Genomic DNA, 8471 nt, shown 5'->3' with positions numbered 1-8471 from the left:
GGCCGGGCCTAGGGGCTGCGCAGCCTCCGCTCCGGCCCGGGGCGCCCGTTCAGCCCTCTGTGTGCTTTGTGCTTAATTTATTTATGTGTCCCCGGCGTACACACAGATTTCCCCCTGCCCCGCCCCGCCCGCTCCTCCCCGGCTCACGGAAACAGCCCCGTTCTCCCTTTTAGCGGGAGGACTCGTTCCTCTTGCAGGGAACATGTTGACCCCAACACCGGCGTGTCGGCAATTTGATTTTCTGCAGGTAGAACGCATGGCAGCGGTACCCCGGTTGGGGCAAGGGGGGCTGTGGAGGTTAAAGCATCCCGGGTGACCCGTTCGCATGCAATATCCAGCTCTAGTGCGGTCACCGTGCTCCACGAGAGTAACAGGACCTCCCATCCAAAAGTTCCCTCAAGCCAGCAAAGAAACAAAAAGTCAATTTGTCAATCTGCTTTTTTTAAGTGTGGTGTGACTACTGACATAAATGTTTCCCCTGTAAAACAAAAACGTGAAACACTGTGACCATTCAAGACAATCATCCTGACATTTTTTGCAGCCACTCAACTGAAGAGACTTAGGATAAGTGACAGGAAAGAGGATAAAATAAATGATCCTTTGGAACAGTTCTCTTCGCTTTCGCATTCACTGTTACGAAGGAAAAGTATGAAGTTAAGAATTCCAAATGTTTGCTGGGTTCCGAAAGCTTGTTTTATCATCTTCAGGCTACTCTACTGAAATGAAAATAAAAATATTTACATGTGGTAGATCAGGATGGTGTCCAACTACCTGAAGTTTACATTTCACAAAGCTTTTTCTTCATTTTAATAATGTGTTTACTGATGTTCCTGAATCAATCAGTGGGCTCTAAGTGCTCGGTTCCCTGGCTCTAAAACGTAAAAGCTGCATTTTCTGAGGATGGTTTTAAACAGGTTCTTTGTCATATACAGTGCGATTTCCTGCTGTTCTATCAAGTTTAATAAACTTGTGGAAACTAGACAAAACTAGAAACTATACATTTCCCTTCACCCCTTCCCTCCTGTTGTATTTCCCAGCGATAGCTGCAAACTCTGAGAGCAAAGCCAGAGCCTGGAATGAAGCCTTGCTTTCTTACCAGTAATGGCATGCCTAAAAGCACTAAGTGCTTCAGTTTCACTCATGCAAACACTAGATTAATCATTAGGAGATATGTTTCTAAACACCTATTTGAAGGGTATTGATAGTAGAGTTGTAAAATATTTATGTTGTGACATGAATGAGCCTGAGAAGAGCTACAGACTCCCCCGGTCAGACCAGATGTGGCTAATGGGACAATTCTACTGGAATTTCTAAAATCATCAGGATGCCTGAAGTGATGAGGAGGGAGGTCTCTAAGTACCAGCCACATGGCTGCATCATTAGGTACCTGACTCTTAAGTTCCATGGAATTAGCCCTTACAATTTTGAACAGCAATAACGCCTGGACGGCTTTTGAAATCCTGACCCTAGTCTGTGGTTGTATCTATCTGTACTGTAGAGAAGCTGCGCTGTCCTGCCTTGTCATGACCGAATGCCTGGGAAAAGCACACCGGGGCTCCCCTGTAGCACGTGCGCTTGGGTTTCTGCCTCATTAGAGGATGAGCTTGGATGTGCTTGGATCTTGCTCCAGAGTGGTAGAGGATACACACACAGAGCGGAGAGCCACAAATCCTCTCTGCCTTATGACCTCTTGGGTAAAATGGGGCTTATTTTACTTCCCAGCAACTCACAGGGTACTCATCAGGCTAAATAAATAAATGTATAGGATGATGCAGAGATATCTAAGAGAGGCAAGATCTGTCCATTCTAGATTAATTTCAGCATTGCCACTAATAATTTTGACATGCGAATGACCATGGGTTTAGCAAGCATCGTGTATACAGAAAGACTGAAAAAACAAGCCTAAGGATGAGAAGATACAAGGAAGACGCGATAACAGCCTTCAGCTATGTAAAAGCTGCTGAAAAGAAGATAATCTCTTATCCACATCCTCTGAGAACAGTGTGTAAGTCACAGTAAGAGAAATTTAGGCTAAATGAGAAAACAAGTGTCTGTAAGTGTAAAGCACAAGTGAATGGCACCTCTGTCCCTGGAGGCTTTTTAAGTACAAGTTGAACATATATTTGACAAGAACAGTTCAGGTCTACAAAGTCTGATGGATCTCAGAGCAAGGGCTGGACCAGATGACCTGTCAAGGTCCTTTCCAGTCCTGTTTTCTATGATTATGTTCAAAATGCTACTTGCACAGGCAAGATTATGGTTCCTCTTTGATCTTCCCATGCCCTTCACCTCTTTAGCAATGGGTTTAACCTCCCTTGCTAAGGTTGAGCTTCTCTCCGTGTTTTGCTAGTCTTGCTGCATGCCAGTGAATTTGTTGCTGGTGACAGCAAGAAGAAAGCAATTAAACAATAAAACGATGTCAATCTGGAGCAGAAATTCTGGTTGGGATCCATCGGACCTCTGAACATGTCATGCACTTTTGTTCTACACCTGATTGGTAACTACCTCTGATGTAGTTACATTAGACTCTCTTGATAACTGCAGAGAAAAATAAATACTTTTAGGGCAGAATTCATCTGACCTGTTTTAGACATCTTTAGGATGTGACGAACCCGGTCCCCAAGCTACCTATTCTTGCCACCAACCATAAAGTTGGTTTAAGTGACTGACGCGGTAACATACCATCATACAATTTCCACTCCCTTGGTGCTTCTGTCCCTGGAATCTCTCACTCCCCCTCTTCTCCCAAGTATCAGAACCCTAGTTTATTTGTTCCTTTCTTCTTTTTTACTGGAAAGGTCCCACTGAGCCTAACAGTTTTTGTAGCTGTCATTTCCTTAAATTACATCATGCGACACTGAAACATACAGCAAACTGACCTTTCAGGTGGCATTGCTCCAGAATGGATTTAGGAGAGGAGCTAAATTTACCTTTTGGAGCTACAGACCGTTGACTTGGCCAGTTGTGCAGAGCATGTTCCATGGAAATTGTTTGAAAACTGTTCGGGTCAGACACTGTTCTACTCATACACCACATGCTCTTTATTTTTCCTTGGCCTTTATGGCAAGCAACATTACCAGGAACATGAAATGTCTGGTGTCTCTGTGACTGAGCCAAATGTATGTGGGAAATGTTGCCCTTTTCCAGCAATGGCAATTTTTTTAGGTCCCACACATAGATGCCTTAGACATCAAAGCATACAGTGCACATCTTGAAAATGTCTGCCACATCGGAGGCACTGTGAGCAGCCAGGTTACGAGGTCTTGATAACATCTGTCCTTTTTTCCCCCTTACAGTAAATGATGTTTGAGAAATAAAAACTTCCAAGAAGGCCCTGTGGTTATCTGGTTTGCAGGGAAGGGAAATGTGCTTTATTTTCCTGCTGCACTGATGAGCTGGGTCATGAGGACGTGAAGAAGGAGCAAGCCCCCTTTGCTGTGCTAGGGCAGTGAGAAAGGAAGGCAGCGGGGCTGCATGGAGCCAGTGATGTAGGGCTCATCCTTTCTGGAGGAGACACCAAGTGTCTGCTGAGGCTTTGGTTCTCACTTAATCGTGAAAATGGGGTGATGTTTCCTTTTTCTTTCTTTGCAACTGAAGATGTTAGCCCAAAGAGGGAAGCTGTATGTCATTCAGTCTGCTCCACGTACACAGCCTTGGCCATTCTTTTCTTTCTTCCTGCTCAGCCTATGCAACAGCACTTTTTTATCCTTTTATTTTTCCTCTGTGTGTTTTTTGCTTTGTTTTATTTTGGTTTTTTTTTAAGTACCTCCCTATCACTGAAGTCCTATTCTCTGTGTGATCTGTTTGGTCTCTAATTTCCATGTAAGAGGCATTTCTACTTTTGTCATTAAGTGACAAAACTCTTCAAACGAAAAAACAGAAAAAAATATTCTCTGGATTCTTTCACTAATTCTCCAAAACAATTGATTTTCTTATGGCCGTAACCCTTGTGTTCCCTTTGCCTTTTGTGTCCAGCTGTGATGCTTTCTGACCTTATCACTGTGAGCTGAAATCTTCAGGACAAGAGCGTTAAGCCAGTCTCTTCTGGTAGCTGAACTGCAGAACTGGAAATCTGGATACTTGCATGATGCTCACCCTGCCCTTCTTGACCCGAGCTGCTCTGGCCAACTCTTCCCCCTGGACTTTGTTCGTGCCACATGAAGGCAGCTCTAATTTTCAAAACTCATCCCAATTCCAGCCTCATATGGGGGAATGTTGGCTATCTCCTCTTTTCCAGCCAGGGTGTGGACCAGACAGTGTCCTAACTTCGTTGTTGTTCCTACTACGTCCCTCAAATTTATGAGCATGTTGCATGATTCATACCATTTACTACTTGGGGATTTGGGGCTCTGGCTCACTGTGCAGGCAACAGGCAGAAATAGTCACAGCTCCAAAACTAGGTAATGAGAAGGAGTGGCCTGAAATCAGTCCTGAGAATCAGAAACAGTTGGAAATCTGGAAATCTGGTCTATGCTCATTAGGATCCCTTTCTGGCAGGGGCACAGTTAGTGTGGTGCAAAGCACTTTCTTTCAAAGGAAGATCTTGCCAGTTGTTCCCTATGGGTCTGTCAGGTGCCAGGTGCATTTATGGGACTGGAAGGATGCATAAGTGCAGCAAATGCTTCTGCTTTCCTTTGCTTCTGTATCTCCAGACTGGAAATGCTTCTCTCTTCCCCACAGGTGCAGTGTTTTGTATGTTGTGGTAGCCAAAGTAGCAGTAGGGTAGCTGGAAGGGGAAGCACTAGACGCGTTTCCTAAACAGCTCTTCTTTGTATGTAAATGGAACAACTTTCTCTGCTTTACATTTCCTTTTTCCCTCTTTCTTGCTCTCGCCATGTGTTCAGCCTGGTTTAGCCTGAGGCCAGCAGACAGAAAGTCAGATGGGAAAAAATGCCTGCAGATTTCTCAGTGAATGGGAAGCTGCAGCATCAGTACCCTCAGCAAGGAGAGGTGTAACAGTGGTGAGTGGAGACAGATTCATGGTCCATAGACGTGTCAGGAAGACAGCAGCCATAAAGCAGTGCTTAGGTACTTACGGTGAAACACCAAAAAAGACCTGGATCCAATAAAAAATGATGTGTATCATCTGGCCTGTGCCTTTCAGCAGCAGCATCTGTTATGACAGCAGTAGGACAGTATCATTTTTATTGCTTTGACATTACTGTAGACATCCACGGCGTTTAGGTTTATCTCCTTCTAGCAGCTGTCACGTTGCCTCACTGGCCTGCTCCTTCCTTAGCACTTACCCTTTCTTTTCTCTGATGATGACCAGAACGGGTTGGGGGGTGGGGGTAGGAAGGGTCGGCGGGAGGGTTGGAGCACCCAGCAGCATGTGGCTTTTCATTCAGCTCACTTGGTTGTTACTTTACGTTCTCAAATGTGTGACCTTTCTCAACGCGTCAGCTTGTTTCCTTCCAAATTTCTGTGATGTTACAAAGAGAGCAGTATCCCCTGGGGAGCACAAACCGTTAATGCTCATACTTCTAACGAGGGACTTCGTCAGCTGTGTTAGAGCTGATTGCCACAATCTCCCTCTCTGGATGCCAGATATGTTGCAATAATGTTTTCCCTTTGTAACACACTGTTTTCAGTGAATGGCATTTTTAAGTCTGGAATCCACCTATTTTATGGAGTCACTTGATATGTGGAAAGCCAAGCAGGCAATTAAACAACTGCTGAATGCATGAAAATATTTACAAGTTGCTTACTTATCCCCACCCCTAATTCTTGTGTGTCATACTCCCGTTTCTTTTCCTCCTTACCCTAGATTTGTGTCAATAAAAAAGGTACATCTCAGAGGCTGTATTTGAACTTGTCGCTGACGCTCCATTCCTCTTTGTAACCATCTCACCCTGATTTACTACATCCTAGTTGCAGCCAGGACTCAACGGTGGGATATTAGATCAAACGCAAACACAGGCATTGAAAATTAATTTCTACTTAAAGATAATACCTATGCAGCACCCGCAGCGATCAATTCTGCATGCTTGGCTCTGAATCGGTGATGCTCACCAGCCGATTGCTCTTGCTGTAGCCATACATACTCCCTAAAGACAGCTCTGCCTCTGCGCTTAGTTTTAGGGGCTTCATGAGGCTGCTGCTCTCATCTGCATCAGCAATTGGTTATTGTGGGTGTTGTTCTGGGGCTCTTGGGGCGCTGCTGTAGGGTATTTCAGGGGCCCCTGTAGCCGCCTCGTGATCGTTCACTCATACACACATCCATACTCATGACTCACTGGCACCGTGCTCTACACAGCGATGGTTTCTAAATGTGTACACGTATATGTACACATACACACAAATGCTTTTACACACAAATACTTTTACAGTTATTTTTAATAACATCTATCTAACAGTGGTCATATTAATGGTTATTAAATCTATTTGCTTGTCTTCATGTAATTGTCTTCAGGTTACGATTTTTTTTTTTCTGCTTTTTTGTGTGGATTAATATCATTAATGTACCGGGTATCTCCAAGTCCTGCACACTAACAGGAGAAAAATTAGAGGAAAGAGGAAAACCCCACACAATAGATATATTTTGGTAATTATTATTTACTGTAGTATATGTAAACTCTGTTCCCTGATACCCTCTAACTACCTATTGCCCTGTTGAGCTATTAATGTCAGCCCATGCTGACCCTCAACCTTATCCTCCTTGAGCTTCATCTATACTCCATTTTCCATCACCTGCCTATTACTGACCTAGAGATTTCCTTGCTTGCTGCCTAAGAGTGCTTAGTTTATTTAATTGACCTACCCCCTTCCCCCCCGCCCCCCCGCCTCCTATGAAATGCAGATAATTCCCTCATTCCCTTAGTCCCTGGGTTCTCATGTCATGCGATCCCAGCCCTTAATCGCTGCCTGTTCGTGTGCTTATATATAGGGGCACTCATGCCCTTTTTCTGGGCAGCTTTGAGGGAGAGAAAAAATAGCTAGAAATTCCCTGTTGCAATGTCTCCAACACAGCTGCAGCTGCTTCAGCAGCAGCCCTCCAGCAGATATTTTTGAGGTCTTCTGTCAGTATAAGATAAAGAACTTTTTCTCTCTCAGGTTCATAACATCATGTCTCTTTTTGCAAAATTTACCACGGCATCTTCTTTCTCTGGATCAATATAATTTGCAGGCTGCTCAGCACCTGGGAGCACCCATTTAAATTCTCAGTCTGGGCTGAGGTCCCAGGGGATAGTGTAACACAAAAACTGCAATTCTCAGGTATTATTTTGAGATAAGGCAAGAAAAGAGTTGCTATATTCACCTCTACTTTTGTTGCTCAGAGATGGTGGAGACTTTAAAAATTAATCTTTTAAATGTAATTTTATTAGGCATACGGGGACACAATTTTCAGAGTTGCTTTAGTGTTGTGATGGAACAAGGTCTACTGAAATGTAATGGACTTGTTTTCTTAAACTATAACCTCAGAATACTACTCTTGTAAATTTTGGACCAGAACATCTATTTTTTTTCCTCCTGTATACAATGCAAGATAGGTTATGATTTTTTTTCACTTGAAAGGAACGTTAAGTTCTTCAACCTTGTGAGAGGAAATCAAACAGAGTGTTTAAGTGTTTGTACTCAGTGTTTAGTAGTCAATGGAAAATAGGAATACCTTTCTGGCTGGCAGAACCTGCTTTGCCTGGGCCATCGAAGCTGTGGACGGTGCTGTGCAGGCTGCTATTCCATTTGTGCTGCTGCCATTTTGTGTCTTGCACCCTCTAATTTGCAAAAGGGGCTGGAAGCCATAACATTGTTTTGAAGTGGCTGTGATGGTTTCTCACACCCCTGCAAGCATTGAAAAGTTGTCATGACCATGTGTGAGAGAAGTACGCCTGTGCTCTGGCAGTGTGAGTGGGAAGCACGAGGGATTTTTAGCACAGTTGTGATTAAATCAGTTTAGCTGCAGCGGGGGCAGAAGCGAGACACGGTGCTTCAGATGTTTGCCCTTCTGTGAACTGTGACATCTGGTCAGCTGCAAAGCCTCTGTGGTCTTGCCACACTTGCCAGAGAACTGCCGTGGGTACCCGCCTCGTGCTGAAAAGATTTCCCTTACACCTTTGTCCTATATTCACGAAAATGATGGGTCATGCTGGGCACAGTACTAGTCCATTGACCTGGAGATAGAAATCCCCAGTTTACCCTGTAAAGATGCTGGCAGGCTTTTTGAGCTGGAAGTCTCCGAGTCTGTTTAACTTCCTGGATTCCATCTTATTTTGGCTCTAATCCATGCTCTGTTTTCAAGTTAAGCATTTCTATTTATAATGCTTATGGAAAAGCGGGATTTGTTTCTTGCATCAAAAGCATTCGGAAGAAAACTTCTACTTATTAATATTTTTCTTCTCTCCTGCGAGAGAAAAATCAAACCAAGGAGGCTTGACGTTCCACTTATTTGGAATTGCAGAAAACAAAATTACAGGCAACTGGATTTGTAATAGGATTGAGCCTTTCCTCCCGGGGGGGGGCGGGGGGGGGGG

Source organism: Egretta garzetta, unplaced genomic scaffold, assembly GCF_000687185.1.
Source record: "Egretta garzetta isolate BGI_Z169 unplaced genomic scaffold, ASM68718v1 scaffold18, whole genome shotgun sequence".
Lineage (NCBI taxonomy): Eukaryota > Metazoa > Chordata > Aves > Pelecaniformes > Ardeidae > Egretta > Egretta garzetta.
Note: the sequence above shows the minus strand (reverse complement) of the source record.